The following is a 15,895-nucleotide window of genomic DNA, read 5'->3' as shown; positions in this document are numbered from 1 at the left end:
AAATATAATCCAGGTTTCAAGAGTCCAGAGTGAAATAAAAAGTTGAGAAATTTTCTACTATGGAGTAACAATCCTAAATGTAATTCCCATACCTCTGAGGATCAGAAGGAGTTAAGATAAGGCCCTGCTTTCCAAGGTGTTTAAATTCCAACAAGTTAATGAGGAGGCAGTTTTGTAGAGTTGGGGACAAAGCAAAGAGATGAAGCACGTGGGCTGTAACAGACATACCCATTGGGACCAGAGCAATTTTGGAGCTAAACTGACAGAACGCATTTATAAGACCTCTCTCACAAGCATGAGTTGAACAGTAAATGACAACATAGTGTGTAGTTCTCACCTGATGGCTGGTGCAGAGAAAGTGGCCAACAAACAGAGCCTGCTGCCACTTTGTTCATATTTGCTTTTTGTTTTGTTTAGGATCATTTTCCTTATTACCCTTTAGAAGGGGTTTGGGTTTGCTCCCATTACTCTCTTCCCAGAGCCCATTTTCAGGAGACTCTTTTCCTTGAGCTGTTCTTTCTCTATGTCTGTTCAGGAAACAAAACCTCAAGGTGGCAGAAATAAAATTTAAAAAAAGGAAGAATTTTTGGAAAATTAATGGTTAAGTAGATCCTAAGGATTATATGAATCACCTCATAATGTCTCTTGCCTTCAAGATAGAGCAAGTAGACATAATTACTCCGATTGCTATCAGAAACTAGTGACTGCATTTGTGTCCTGGGCTAGAAAAGGAAATCTTCTTGGTCCTTCTTATTCATCTCCAAATCTGAGAGAGAAGTCAGGCCTGTGTTAGTCAGTCTCTCCTCATAAAAGACTAATATAAAAATTTAAGCCCCTTTTAGCATCTGCTGAAGTGAGAATCCACGCTGTACCCCAGCTGTGTCTACTGTTGAAGAAGGCGTCAACAATACCAAGTGTCCTTTTCTCCCTTTAGACCATTCCTCCTGTGTGTGTGTGTGTGTGTGTGTGTGTGTGAGAAGACTCTTTCATCACTTTGACAACATACCTGAGAAAATTAAATGAGTAAATATTTATTTTGGTTCAATTTCAGGCTCCATTGCTGTGGCCTGAAGTGAGGCAGATTACCATGGCAGAGAGCCTGGCTTCAAAACAGAGCTTCTCAACTCATGGAGATCAGGGAAATGGTGAGGGGAAGAGAGGACTGAGGAATATGATGTACCCGTCCAGGGAATCAACTCCAATGGCCTACCCTCCAACTAGGCCCTACCGCCCCCACAGTTTTGACCAACTCCCAATAGTCCTGTCCAATCATGAACCCATCAGTGGATTGATCCACAGATGAGGTTAGAGCTCAGGATTCAATTCACCTTTCTGTAGAGTCCGTTCTGAATGCTGGTAGATTGGGGTCCAAGCTTTCAACACATGACCTTTGGGCAACATTCCAGATCCCAATTATAGCAGGGTGCCTCCTTCTCTTTAGGTGTTCTGTGTTTGTTTATTGTTTTCAATCACAAATAATGATCCTTTTTCAGTGTAAGACCTATCACATTTGGCTTGAATGTGGTTCCAGTGGTGGTTGCTCCTCCTGCTGAAAGGCATTTCTGATCACTCAGATTCAGTCTTCTGGCATGGTTCGCTCTGACCACAGCTGTTTGTCATTTTATATTTCTATCTGAGAGAGAAACCTACCTACTGTATTCGAAACTGACCATCCAAATGAAAGCATTTCTCTTCTTCCAAATATGTTTGGAATGTTCCTGGAAGCTATGGGGGATATGGAGGGAAAACCCCGGCTCATTCGCGAGCACATGTGACAGAAAGCATCCAATAATCATAAGGGTATCCTTATACATATATTCAGTGCCCCAAAAGCACAAGGTATTGTGATAGATATTGTGAACAACATAAAGCTGTGTTATATACATTTCCTGCTGTGAAGTGCAATTGAATACAGTCAATCAGTGGAGAAGATGTTCCATAGAGTGATCCTTGAATTATAATGCAAGGCCAGCCATTGACGACTGTGGTGGTGAGGATCTCATATGGGGCAAAAGACTGAGTAAGAAAGAATAAGCCAGAAGTAGAGAGCCCTGAATAATGTGGCTTTGTTAAAACACAGTTGAAGGTTAAAGTAATGAAAGCTTTTTGAGTCTATAAACATAGGGTGATAAATTCTATGCAAGACATTAAGTTGGTACTTCTTTTAATACCTCATAATTCATTCAAACATTTTCTTATAGATTTCAGTAGAATTTTTAAATCTCTTCAATATGGGCCTCGTCTCTTCTTGTTTCTTTTTTTAAATGTTTATTGGTTGCTCAAAACATTACAACGATCTTGACATATCATATTTCATACATTTGATTCAAGTGGGGTATGAATTCTTACTTTTACCACGTGTACAGTTTGCAGGATCACATTGGTTATACGTCCAAGTTGATACATACTGCCACACTAGTGTCTGTTATATTCTGCTGCCTTTTCTATTCCCTCCCTATCCCCCCTTCTGTCCCCTCCCCTCCCATAATCTCTCTCTACCCCAGCTACTGTAATTCATTTCTCTCCTTTTTTCCCCTTTCCCCTCACATCCTCTTATATGTACTTTTGTATAACAATGAGGGTATCCTTCCATTTCCATGAAATTTCCCCTTCTCTCTCCCATTCCCTCCCACCTCTTGTCCCTTCTAATTGGTAATCTTCTTTTCATGCTCTTCCAGCCTGCTCTGTTTTGAGTCCCCCTTCTTATATGAAAGAAGACATTCAGCATTTCTTTTCTAGGGATTGGCTAACTTCACTTAGCATAATCTCCTCTAATGCCATCCATTTCCCTGCAAATGCCGTGGTTTTGTTATTTTTTAGTGCTGAGTAATATTCCACTGTGTACAAATGCCACATTTTTTTCATCCATTCATCTGTTGACTGGCATCTAGGTTGGTTCCACATTCTAGCTATTGTGAATTGTGCTGCTATGAGCCTTGACGTAGCTGTATCCCTATAGTATGCTCTTTTTAGGTCTTTGGGAATAGTCCGAGAAGGGGAATAGCTGGGTCGAATGGTGGTTCCATTCCCAGCTTTCCCAGGAATCTCCATAATGCTTTCCAAATTGGCTGCACCAATTTGCAGTCGCACCAGCAATGTACAAGTGTACCTTTTCCCCCACATCCTTGCCAGCACTTGTTGTTGTTTGACTTCCTAATGGCTGCCATTCTTACTGGACTGATTTGGTGTCTTAGAGTGGTTTTAATTTGCATTTCTCTGATTGCTAGAGATGGTGAGCATTTTTTCCGTGTATTTTTTGATTAACTGTATATCCTTCTCTGAGAAGTGTCTGTTCAGGTCCTTGGCCCATTTGTTGATTGGGTTGTTTGCTTTCTTAATGTTTAATTTTTGAGTTGTTTGTATACTCTGGATATTAGGGCTCGGCACATTTGTATTTTTAAGAATTGGCATAATCAATGAAATGTTCCGCACACGTTTGTAGGAAGATTAACGTAACACTCCAGTGACAATACAGTAGTAGAAGGATTGATTTGGACTGACAAGTTGTTCAGTGAATGATATATTACCCATAAATTTGAATTCTCATTATCATAAAGAAGCAAGGTGAAAATAAGAATTTAAGAGAGTGTTGGGGATGTGGCTCAAGTAGTAGCTCCTTCACCTAGCATGCGTGAGGCATGGGGTTTGATCCTCAGCACTACCTAAAAAAATAAATAAAATAAAGATGTTGTGTCCACTAAAGGCTAAATAATCAATATTTTTAAAATAGAATGTAAAATAGTCCATAAATGTTATATACAAACTGTGAAAGTAGATTCTTCAACAGATTAATTGTCTACCTCGAACTAGAATCAGTTGCCTACTGATTTGCCTGGATGATGTTCTCAATTCTGGTTTTTTTTTTTTTTTTTTTTTTTTTTTCATTCCACTAGGCAAACATCTGCAGGGCTTTCTTGATGGCAACATAGTGATTACTGAGCTCTACCCTATTAGAAATACAACTAGTTTTCAACTCATGAAAGTCTATAAAAGCCACTTTTTTTAGAAGTCTCTAAACTTTGGAACTATTCAATGATACTCTATTTTTGCCAGCAATACACAATATATATATTTTTTAATGTAAAGGGCAAGGTATTGAACAGACACTTCACAGAAGAAGCAATACAATCAATCAATAAATACATGAAAAAAATGTTCAACTTCACTAGTAATGAGAGAAATGCAAATCAAAACTACTCTAAGATTTCATCTCACTTCAGTCAGAATGGCAATCATCAAGAATATCAGCAACAATAAGTGTTGGCGAGGATGTGGGGGGGAAAGGTACACGTATACATTGCTGGTGGCACTGCAAATTGATGCAGCCAGTCTGAAAAGCAGTATGAAAATTCCTCGGAAAACTGGGATCGGAAGCACCCTTTGACCCAGCTATCCCACTCATTGGTTTATAACTAGAGGACTTAAAATCAGTATACTAAAAATTCATTAAATTTCATTTAAATTAATACAATTTAACAAAGTCAATTTAAATAACATTTAATATAGATTAAGTCATTGAATATTAACTATATAATAAAAATATTAATAAAATTAATTTTAATAAAAATCCTCTTAGTGGTTTTAGAAACTACAGGTATCAGAGAAATATTAGCTATATATTCTACTTTTGTCTGCTGTCTCATTTTGCCTAACTTAAGCTAGAAACTTTTGTTTATCTTTTATCTTAATTTACCAAGATGAAAATGGGAAGACAAAACACCCAGTAGCTACACACATCAGCTTTTCCTTTGTTTTTTCTAAATTTTGCCTTAACATTGACATTATTTCATCCAGTATCCAGGTATTATGTTTTTATGTTAAAAGCATATGCCGTTTGATTTCAATCTCTTTTCAAATACATATATCTAAATCCCTGTTGCTTCTGCCATACTCACCAGATGACTGTTATAGTCTTTTAATTTAATCCCATCTTGATTTTTGCTATTTCTAACAATAATTTGGAATTGTTTCTATGGCCCTAATTTCATTGTATATGGAATTTTATTTTATTTTTTTTTTTTGAGGAGTCAAAATTCTTCTAATTTTAGATGCACAAGGAATTGCAGCGTGTGTGATAACACCTTTACGGAATTGGCTGGCGTTTTCATTGTGGTCTAGGGCGTGGTAAATTTTGGTGGCTGTAGCCTGTGTGTTTGAACATGATATGTAGTTTTGTGTGCATGGTACAACTTCTTGGTATAGCTACTCAGTCAGGCTGCTTAAGTGCATTACACAGCTCTTCTTTATCCCCTCCCTGCTTGTTGGTGGTTCCTTGTTTGGGTTCTGAGAGAGGGATGTTCAGTTCATGCCTTTCATTCTGCAGGGTTTCCCATGTTTTTGCTCTTTATACCCCATGGTGTGGTACCCCAGATAACTATCTTATTGTTGTCCTGTGCTCTGTGATCCCTGGTATGTAATACTGAAAGCATGAAGCAGCCTGTTACCTCTCAGCTTCTGCAAGTGAAGTGTTTTCTTGCACGTTCTATATTTGCTTTTGTCTTTTCAACTTGATCTACTCTTTCATAATCTATTTTTGTGTTCAGTCCTTGAAATTCTCATTCTTATTTTGGATCACTCAGCATTTCAAATGTCCTCTTCTAATTTCTATGAGGATTTGGTGGTAGAAGGAGAAAGAGAGGTGAAACATGCTCATTTTCAGCCTTTAAGATTGAACTTCAAATCTTAGTGTAGTTTTGATTTTCACTTCTCTAAGTGCTAGTGATGATGAGCATATTTGCATCTATTTGTTGATTAATTTTATATCATCTTGGGAGAAGTGTCTGTTCAGGTCCGTGGCCCATTTATTGAATGGGTCATTATATTTATCTATCTATCTATCTATCTATTTATTTATTTATTTATTTATTTATTTATTTATTTATTTATTTGTGTGTTTGTGTGTGTGTGTGTGTGTGTGTGTGTGTCTATTTAGATTTGTGAGTTCTTTCTATACCCTAGAGATTAGTGCTCTATCTGATGTGTGATGGGGCAAAACTATTCTCCCAAGATGTAGGATCTCTATTCACCTCCCAGATTGTTTGTTTTGTGGAGAAGAAACTTTTTTAGTTTGCATCTATCTCATTTATTGATACTGGATTTTAATTCTTGTGCTATAGGAGTCTTATTAAGGAATTTTGGGACTAATCCCATATGATTGGAAAAAGTAGGGCCTACTTTTTCTTCTGTTACATGCAAGGTCTCTGGTTTTATTCCTAGGTCCTTGAATCATTTGAGTGGAGTTTTGTGCATGGTGAGAGATAGGGGTTTAATTGCTCCTCCCTCCAGTTAGAATGTCAGGGATTTTTGAAAATGGCAGCTATTATGAAGACAACAACAATAAGTGTTGGTGAGGATTTCAGGAAACATGTACACCCCTACACTGTCTGTGGGACTGTAGATTGGTGCAGCCAATATGGAAAGCAGTTTGGAGATTCCTTGGAAATTTGGGAGTAGAACCACCATTTGACCTAGCTATCCCTCTTTATGGTCTATACCCAAAGGACGTAAAAACTGCATACTACAGGGACACAGCCACATCAATGTTTATAGCAGCAAAATTCACATTAGCTAAATTGTGGCATTTATACACAATTAATATTACTCAGATACTTACCCTCTCGCTCAGTCCAGGAGACGCTAGTGCCCTTCACTACCTCTGTCAGAGCCTGGTTCGGACAGCTGGTGCCTCGGAGAGGACAGGCTGATCCTGCCTGCCTCCCGTGTACCCTTTGTCACAGGGAGCGACATTAATGTGAGACCAAATAAAATCCAGTCATAGACATTAATAGAATATCTCAAAAAAGTATTTAATAAAAAGGCTAGCAAATACAGGGTCTTTAATGAAACTTTAATAAAATTTATGAGACAAGGAAACTGAAAGCACAATATTTTCTTAGGAACTTTTCTGTTTGGTGTTATTCTTTACAATATAGACGCTTTTCCTAAGAATGCAGGGAGTATGAAATTTCTAAGGCTATCTTGCTGTTTTCTCCATTAAACCCCTTGTCTTAAAAAAAAAAAATCTTGAATCTATATTAATCTTTGTGATTTTCTGAGTACCTGTATAACATATTTTTCTCAAGAATGCAGTGAGGTCGCTGTTTCCAAGAGCTCTTCAATTCTGAAATATAAGAAGTGTGTTTCCAGGCATTGAAACCCAAAGGCTCACCTAGACACAATGGAGTGAGCAGAATATATAAAAATCTCTCATGACAAATCTGAACTCTGCTTTTCCCAACCATGTGAAGTCTACTGGAATAAGATTCCAAGTAATTTGGCAAGTCGAAGCCAAATATATAGTTTGATATTCTACTCAGGAGTAAGCCATGTGATGTTACAGGAAGGCAGATTTTAGTGCTGCATTTCTGATTGTATCCCCCCAAAAGTTTTTCCATGCATATCATGCAAGAATATATATATATATATATATATATACACACACACACACACACACACACACACACACACACACAGGGGTAACAATGTCTGATTCATTCTACTATCCTTCCTACTATTATAAATTTTGATACTTATTTGGATTGAGTGCAGTATGGTTTCAAGTTTTTTTTTTTTTACTGATTATCTATTTTATAGTATTCACGAATTATTTTTTCTTAAATCTCTTCAAGCTTTCTTCAATCAACCCCACTTCTCACCATATTTTTTCTACTGAGTCATTTTTTACAGATTCATAGCATGTTTTAGTGCTTTTCAATCCTTGCATTTTGCTAAATGTTTGTGGGATACATTTCTGGAAAGCAGAGTATAAAATAGTTTCCTCCCATTTTTCGTTCTCCAAGTTGCTGTTTCTTATTAAATATTTGTTGAATAATAGTCAATTTCAGATAGAGTTATGCACCAGGTAATGACATTTCAGAAAATAACAGGCTACATATATGACAGTGGTTTTTTCAAATTATAATGAGATGGATAATGTCATTATAGGGGTTGGGGAGAAACACAAATAAGCCTGAGACCCTGAGGTAAGATTAGTTTTAGAACCCGGAATAGTTAAATCATCAGGTGCAGATGAAAAGCTCCATCTCAGAGTGGAAGGACTCTGGGAGGAAAGTCTCTGAAGCAATGAAATCTGAGCAACTCTGTCCCACATAAATGTTACAGTGCTCATGGTTTTATTTCTGTTTGGGACCACACCATGATTCCTGTTCTTAGTTCTCAACTTTGATTTGTTCATTCACTGATTCACTTACCAACTCTGTGACTGTCTATTGCCGTCCAAGTCCAGAGATATACATGTGAAAAAGACTTCTGATTTTGAGTTGCTTAAAGTTTAGTGAAGGAGACAACAAAAACTGGATGAGTGTAGTAGATAGTTTAATATGATGGAAAAACTTGGGCTTTGGAGTTCCATCTGTGTAGCAATGCTATATCATTCACTTTGTAGTTGTGTGACTTCGGGCAAATAACTAAACTTCTAAGTGTCGGGGATAATCACTCAGCAGTAGAGGTAGTGAAAAGGTATAAAGTTTCGTATATACTAGAAATGTATTATAGCAGTCATTATTATATTGTTTTGACAGCAAGCTACAGGGTCAGACGGAATGGAAGAACTAACTCTGGTGCTGGAAATTAGGCAAGACTTTGTAGCGCAGGTGATATTTCATTTGTAACATGAAGGATAAGTAGAAGATTACCAAAGTGAAGACCAAAAGAAATAAAATTATGAGAGAAAAAGGGACAATAGTAAAGTCAGGAAAGATTATTTGTTATGGTTTGGATATGCAGTGTCTCGCAAAAGCTCATATATGAGACAATGCAGAATGTTCAGAGGTTATATGATTAGATTATATAGCTGTAGCCTAATCAGTGGATTAATCTGCTGGATGTATTAATAATTTGAAAGAACTACTGTACAGGGTGGTAACTGTATGCAGGTTGAGTGTGACAGGAAGTAGATCACTGGGACCGTGTCTTTGGGGTTATGTTTTGTCCCTGGCAAGAGGAGTTCTCTCTCTGTTTCCTGGCTGTTATGTCCTGAGTAGCTTTACTGTCACACCTTTCAGCCTCACCTGGAGCCCAGAGCTTTGGAGTCAACCAAACATAAACTCCCTATGAAACCATAAGCCCAAATAAACTTTTCCTTCTCTAATCTGTTCTTGTCCAGTATTTTGATCACAGCAATGAGAAGCTGACTAAAACATTATTCACATTTCAAACAGCCACATATCAATTGAGTTAGATGGGCGAACTCCTGCAAACAAAAGGCAATGAGTGACACAAAATGACTAAAAGGAGATTTTGAGAATAATAAATGTAGGGCTCAATAAAGACAATGGGAACCATGGCAATAGGCTAAGAAGAAATTATATTTTGACAGAGTAATAATACAAAGGAAAGTAAATCATTTGTAAGAACAGCAAGTGCTCTCCATTTCTCTATCTTATGAGTCAACATTTTGTCTTACAAGTTATATTGATCTCAGAAAATGCTCTTTCTAACTTTCCTAAATTTTCATAAATGTTTTGCTATAGTATACTTGATATTCTGCTTGTTCATTTTTCCATATTTCTATAATAGAATCATTTATTTATGTTATCTTCATTATTTAAGTCCAAAAATATGTGTCATAAGTAGGGGCAAGCATCTGACTATATTATGTCTTTAAGTATAGGCAATGTCTGAGCACTTATGATGTTTTCTTTTTATTTATCCTGATTGTTACCCTAAATAGGTTAATGTATTGATTTTTATTTAACACACACATACGTAAAACCATGCATTTAACAAGTATTTTTATGGCAATATAAGCATATATGTATATATATAACTATGTTCTTCCTAAACACATGGGCACATAAGTTATATATATCTTATTTTAGGGTAGTAAGAGTTGCTTAAATATGCTTTATAAAACAAGGGTGTTGAATTTTGATCATTGATAGTAGTTATTAATTTTTTCTGCCTAAAAGCACACACAAAACAGGGCCACTGTAATATATTAGTGAGTATAAGACACAATGAATGTAAGAGGGTACACTTACAAGTAAGGAGAAAAGAATTTAAATTCAGAATTATCATAGTTTGAGTTAAGTATTTGAAGAAATGTTGAAGAAGTGGTGGAGACATAAAGTAGCACTAATATCAAGATGTATAAGGAGGAAAGAGAAGTGAACATTCCCTTACGGATAAAATTTTAACCACAGCATTTGTTTCCCAGGCAGAAAGCTCTCTTCCAAATGTAATGGAGTCAGCTTTTTATTTTGAACAAGCTGGAGTTGGTCTGGGCACTGATGAGACTTACCGCATCTTTCTTGCCCTCAAACAACTTACTGAAACCCACCCAATCCAAAGATGCCATTTCTGGGGCAAGATGCTGAGTATAGAAAAAAATTATATTGTAGCTGAAGTGGAATTTCGTGAGGGGGAAGATTTAGAGGAGGTGGAGGAGGAAGACATAGCTGAAGAAAGGGACAATGGAGCAATTGAAGCTGATGAAGAGGAGGAAGATGAATTACCAAAGGCCTTTACAAGCCCCCACCAACTATACCCAAAGAAGAAAATAGAACAGGTACCAAAAAATATGTCTACTTTGTTTGCAATGAACCAGGAAGACCTTGGGTGAAGTTACCATCAGTTATGCCTGCACAAATTGTGATTGCAAGAAAAATCAAGAAATTTTTCACTGGGAGATTAGATGCTCCCATAAGCTACCCCCCTTTCCCAGGAAATGAGGGGCAATTACTTGCGAGCACAAATTGCCAGAATTTCAGCAGGAACTCACGTCAGCCCTCTAGGACTCTTCCAGTTTGGTGAAGAGGAAGGAGAGGAGGAGGAAGAAGTGGAAGGTGGGAGAGAGAGATTTGAGGAAAACCCTGATATTGAAGGCATTCAAGTGATGGATCTAGTGGAATCTTTCTCCAATTGGGTTCATCATGTACAGCATATTCTTCCACAAGTAGGGGTATTTGCAAGGTGATGTACAGTCTCAATATAGCTGTGTGCATTCATTTTAAAAACAGTTCTTTTACTCTATCTCCAAAAAACCTAAATCTTTATTCCAAGAACACTATAGGAATATAACAAAAATGGGGTGGGGAAGCAAACAGTGATATAGGACAGTATTACATAGAACCTATAGTGCCAGATGCTACTAAGAGAAATATATCTGTCAAGTTGCAGTGGAACACACCTGTGATCTCAGCATCCCAGCAGCTTGGGAGGCTGAGGCAGCAGGATCATGAGTTCAAAGCCAGCCTCAGCAACAGCAAGGGGCTAAGCAACTCAGTGAGACCCTGTCTCTAAATAAAATACAAAATAGGGCTGGGGTTGTGGCTCAGTGGTTGAATGACTCTGTATTCAATCCCTAGTACCCACTCCAAAAGCAAAATATATATATGAATATATATAATATACATAATATTAAATTAAGGGGCTATATATAATCTTATATACATATGTAATTTAATCTTCACAAAAACTCTATGAAAGATTGAATATTATTATCTTTATTTTATAGATGAGTATATTGAAGCAGAGGGTTTAGGAACAGGACAAAGTAATATAGCTAATGCATAACAGTCAGATAGGTGTGAAGCAGTGCAGAATAGACCCAGAGTCCCCCTTCTTAATTACTCTGCTATACTTCCTTGTTTGTGGGTAGAAAAATCTTCATTATACTTTAACTAGATAAGAGATACACTTAGAGAGCTCTAGATAAGTTGAGAAATTATACCTGCCTACCTACCTTATTACCTCACTTAAAATTTTGTTGTTTAATAATCATACCATATTAGCTTTACTTCATTTATATAAATCACATGTTACAAACAAACAAAAAACATTATTACCTTTTCACGGATAGTTTGAAAGCATACATGAACCTTCAAGTTCTGCAACTTCAAGAAGTGGACAAATTACTGAAATAAATAATACATTTTATTCTTGAAATGCCCTAAATGGAAATAGCCTTTGATAAATAACTATAGAGTGAATGAATGGATAATCAACTGATGTCCCACACAATGAAAACTCATTCTGATTATTGCTTTAATAGGAACAAATATCCTGAAATGTTAAGGTCCTCTTGAGACTATTAAATAATGCAAAATTCATTTCTAGGGTCACTGTAATTGGTTCAATGCTGTGCAAAAAGATGAGGAAGAAGAAGAGGAATAAGATGAGGAAAAAGAAGAAAAAGGCGAAGAACAGGAAGTTCTATGACTACATAGAACAGGAAGTGGGGCTCCATCTTCTGACACCAATCTCTGAAGATTTAGGTAACTTATATGACTGTCAACCCAGAATCACATAAACTGCACAATATGAGCATTCTGTGGCAAATATGTAAGAGTTCAAACCTCTAAAAGTGAACTGGAGCCACAGTTTCCTCCCCTTCCCCTTCATATGTTCCAGAATGGCAGGAGAGAAGAATGCTGTTGTCCATGCCAATGTGCTCTGACAGAAGCTGAAAGAATGATGCAAGGAGGAAACACAGTGGGCCGTAGCTCTTGCTAGAAATGATCACAGGGTCTTGTGCTTCATTTTTGTCTTGCTTTCTACAAACTTGAACACTGGTGTTGCTATCTTTACAATCACTCTTGTCCCGTGTTCTTGTTTTTCTCATCTGCTTTTCTTGTGCTTACAACCCTTAGTCTCTTCCACAGTAACAATTTGACCTTTCATTTGGTTATGAATAGTATTCCCTCTACCACAGAAACCTCCTCTCCATTAATAAAGCCTATGTTTCAAAAGTGAATATGTGTGTGCATATATGTACATATATTTGAAATTTTATTATTCCAAAACATTCATTAATTCTCTCCTGATTTTATGTTAAGCTGCTGTCTTAACTTTTCCTTCTCTATCAAGTGTGCCTATATCTATGTGTATAAGATTTATAAAAATGACTTTGGTTATATAGTATCTTCTTGTCTGTTTAAGAGTTAGATTTTCAAATCTCTCATTGGGTTCCAGAGATTCAGAATATGCCTGCTTGGACAACACAGCTGTCCTCAAATCTCATCCCACAGTATGCTATCACAGTCCTCTGATCCAACCTCTGGCCTGGAGCATATGCCTTTTCCAATGGCAAGTAAGTATCTGACCACTTTACAAACTCATTGTTGTGACTGTTTAATTCTGGAAATTATGTTCTCACTAGCATATTAAGCTACTATTGCTTTAACTCATCTTTGATGTATCAGGTACGTGTGGCCTAAGATTTATTCAAATAGCATCTGTATTAAATAGTAAAAGATATTAGAACAATTCAGGCTTTTGCCCTTTTATCTTAGTTATCTAATTAATTGAATTAAAATTTGGTTTTTCATCTATGATCACTGAGGTAATTTATTTATACACGCACTTAGATTAATGGAGATAATTGTAAGCAGTGTTTAAATTAGTTTAAGACTCAGATCATTTTTGTTGAACATCTCAATAAAAGATAATTTTAAATATGTTTTATGTAGACTGTCACTCAAGGAAATTAAGATATAGAGGATACTAAAAATCCTTTAATCCCTCACCAACACATACACCTCCATTTGTCTCACACTTCCACTTCTTTCCTAATAACCTAGTGTTTAAAGCTCAACAGAGCAGGAGAGCACTGAACTGCCAGGAGTCAGAGTAGCCCTTGTGGCAGCAAGCCAACATCAGAGCTGACTAAGCCTTTCATCATTACTTTGCTAGCATGAGGAAGAGCCGGTTTTGTCTTCTCCCTGTTCCATTTTCTCCAATGTGATGGCCACCAGTGGAGAGTCAAATAGGAAGGTGCCACAGATGTGGGGTTCTGGCATCATCTCATTGACAAGGGAGTCTCTGAAGAAAAGGCTTCTGCAATATGGATGGAAGACGGGGTGGGGGAACTAGGAGGGGATGGAAAAGGAGGCCTTCAGGACTCAGCTCCAATCCTAGAAACAAGCTACCTGGGCTAGGAATGTGAACATGTGAAGAGCAAGACCAGCCAGAGGGGCCAGAGTCCTAAGCCACAACTCCCTTAGATAAGACAACACACTGGTTGAGCCCCTGTCTGCTGTGGGAAGGGCAGTTGTCCAGTGAGGGCAACCAGGTGAAGCTTTTGCAATTGCCTATGGTGAAGCCTAAAATGTGACACATGAGTTTTTAATGACAAGGCTGACTCCTTGCACAAGCCATGAGCTTGCTGGGTTAGAAATGTTTTGACCTTCTTTAACTTTATGCAAGGTATTAAGTGTTTTTAAATAATTTAAATAAAAGTGTTTTAAATAATTAAATCAGGTATTAAGTGTTTTTCTGAATAAATTAAATAATTTACTTGAGGTCTGGTTATAGTGTACATTTTGACAGAATCTGGCCCCATGGTTTCCTTAACCAGCTTAAGCCGTTGGTCCAAAACAATTTCTGTGGTAGAATTACTGAGGGATATTTTACTTCTAGCATTTAAAATGTATTGTTTTTAAAAATTATGGGACCATGATACAAATATAGCACTTCATTGCTATAGAAGGGTCGTTTGCTTACTGAACAGAATATACAGACTTATTTATATATTTGTTTACTTACAGAAAGTTTGAGAATTTCTACATAGGGTGGGGTCATAAGTATAGTGTGGACAATTACACACCCCCAGTTCCACCACCGGTCTATCAAGAATACCCTAGAGGACCGGAAATTACAGAAATGGATAACGCTGGTGTGGAAGAGGAGCAGGCTTTCAGGGCTGCACAAGAAGCAACTTTATTTGCAGCTTAAGAAAATAAAGAAACTGAGGAAGATGAAGATGAAGATTAGTAAAAATAAAGTTAGCTGATACCTATATTACATGAATATAGACAAACCCCTTATGTGGGACTGATTATATACATGTGTGCACATATATACAAACATATATATAAATTGGCCATTATCCATGTGCATATTATTCTTTAGAAAAGCAAACTTGACATTTCATGTGTAGAACTATTAATGGGTCTATAAAAAGATACTCAATGGATCTTCCAGAAGCTAAATAACGAGATCACATTATTCTTCTGACAACCCTGGCTAAAAGAATATATGCTTATCTATTCTTATTCTTAAAAGGTCTGATTTAATTTCTAATATGATAAACATTGAATATCTAATCCATCAGGCTCCTTGAAAACTTCTGAGTGTCAAGGAGTAAGGAGAACAAAAGCACTAGTAATCAGTAAATTTGAGCATGTATTTCTAACCTTTGTAAAAAGTGACTCAGGGCATGTATTCTTAAACATTTGTAATTGCTTGTGGTCAAGCCTGTGATATTGAGTGCAAATACCATTTATGTTCATTTTCTTTTTGTAGGGGGAATGTTCATAATTTCAAGACCTGCTCAAAGACTGTTGGAACATTTTGAGTTCTTTGTAAATTCTGGAAATTAATGAGCCAATCCCCAAAATCCAAGAGTCAAATGTTCTGATATGTGAATGCTAACAAACAACAAAGGGGGTGGAAAATAAAAGTTCAGTGGATTAGATAAAGGGGAATGAAGGGAAGGAGTGGTAGGAATAGGAAAGACAGTGAAATAAATTTGACATAACTTTGCTATGTACATATATGAATATACCACAATGAATCTCAATAATGGGTTTATCCACAAAACTGGGAAACTAATTAGAATAAGATATGCTCCATATTCATATAAATATGTCAAAATACTGTATAATACTATATACAATGTATAACTGAAAAGAACAAACAAAAAAGACTATTAGAGTGTTCATGCAATTGCCCCTCTCCAACTCCAGTTTTTTGCTACTGGTGATTGAACTCAGAGACACTTCACCACTGAGCTACATTACCAAACCCAGCCTTTTTAAATTTTCTTTTATTTTTTTTTTTTAATTTTGAAATAGAGTCTCAGTTTCCAAAGCCAACCTCAAACTTGTGATCCTCCTGCATCAGTCTCCCAAGTCTCTGGGAATGTAGGTATGAG

General features: G+C 36.8%; 1 protein-coding gene and 1 pseudogene across 2 annotated transcripts in view; both read left to right on the top strand.

Annotated features, from left to right (window-relative positions):
* The window catches only part of LOC144366070 (heat shock factor protein 2-like), a 112,772-nt gene extending 102,462 nt beyond the window's left edge, over positions 1-10,310 (top strand). Inside the window, exon 7 of the mRNA XM_078019345.1 lies at positions 10,178-10,310. The gene's annotated coding sequence lies outside the window, so the exon portion shown is untranslated. The remainder of the gene's footprint in view (positions 1-10,177) is intronic.
* On the top strand, positions 8,562-15,023 carry LOC144365758 (radial spoke head protein 4 homolog A-like; annotated as a pseudogene). The gene is made up of 5 exons (XR_013424531.1): positions 8,562-8,612; positions 10,178-10,915; positions 12,079-12,236; positions 12,934-13,051; positions 14,508-15,023. The product of XR_013424531.1 is annotated as a radial spoke head protein 4 homolog A-like (transcript).
* Positions 15,024-15,895: the final 872 nt, after the last annotated feature.

This window comes from Ictidomys tridecemlineatus, chromosome 8 (assembly GCF_052094955.1).
Source record: "Ictidomys tridecemlineatus isolate mIctTri1 chromosome 8, mIctTri1.hap1, whole genome shotgun sequence".
Classification (NCBI taxonomy): Eukaryota; Metazoa; Chordata; class Mammalia; order Rodentia; family Sciuridae; genus Ictidomys; species Ictidomys tridecemlineatus.
This window is presented reverse-complemented; position numbering and strand designations above follow the sequence as displayed.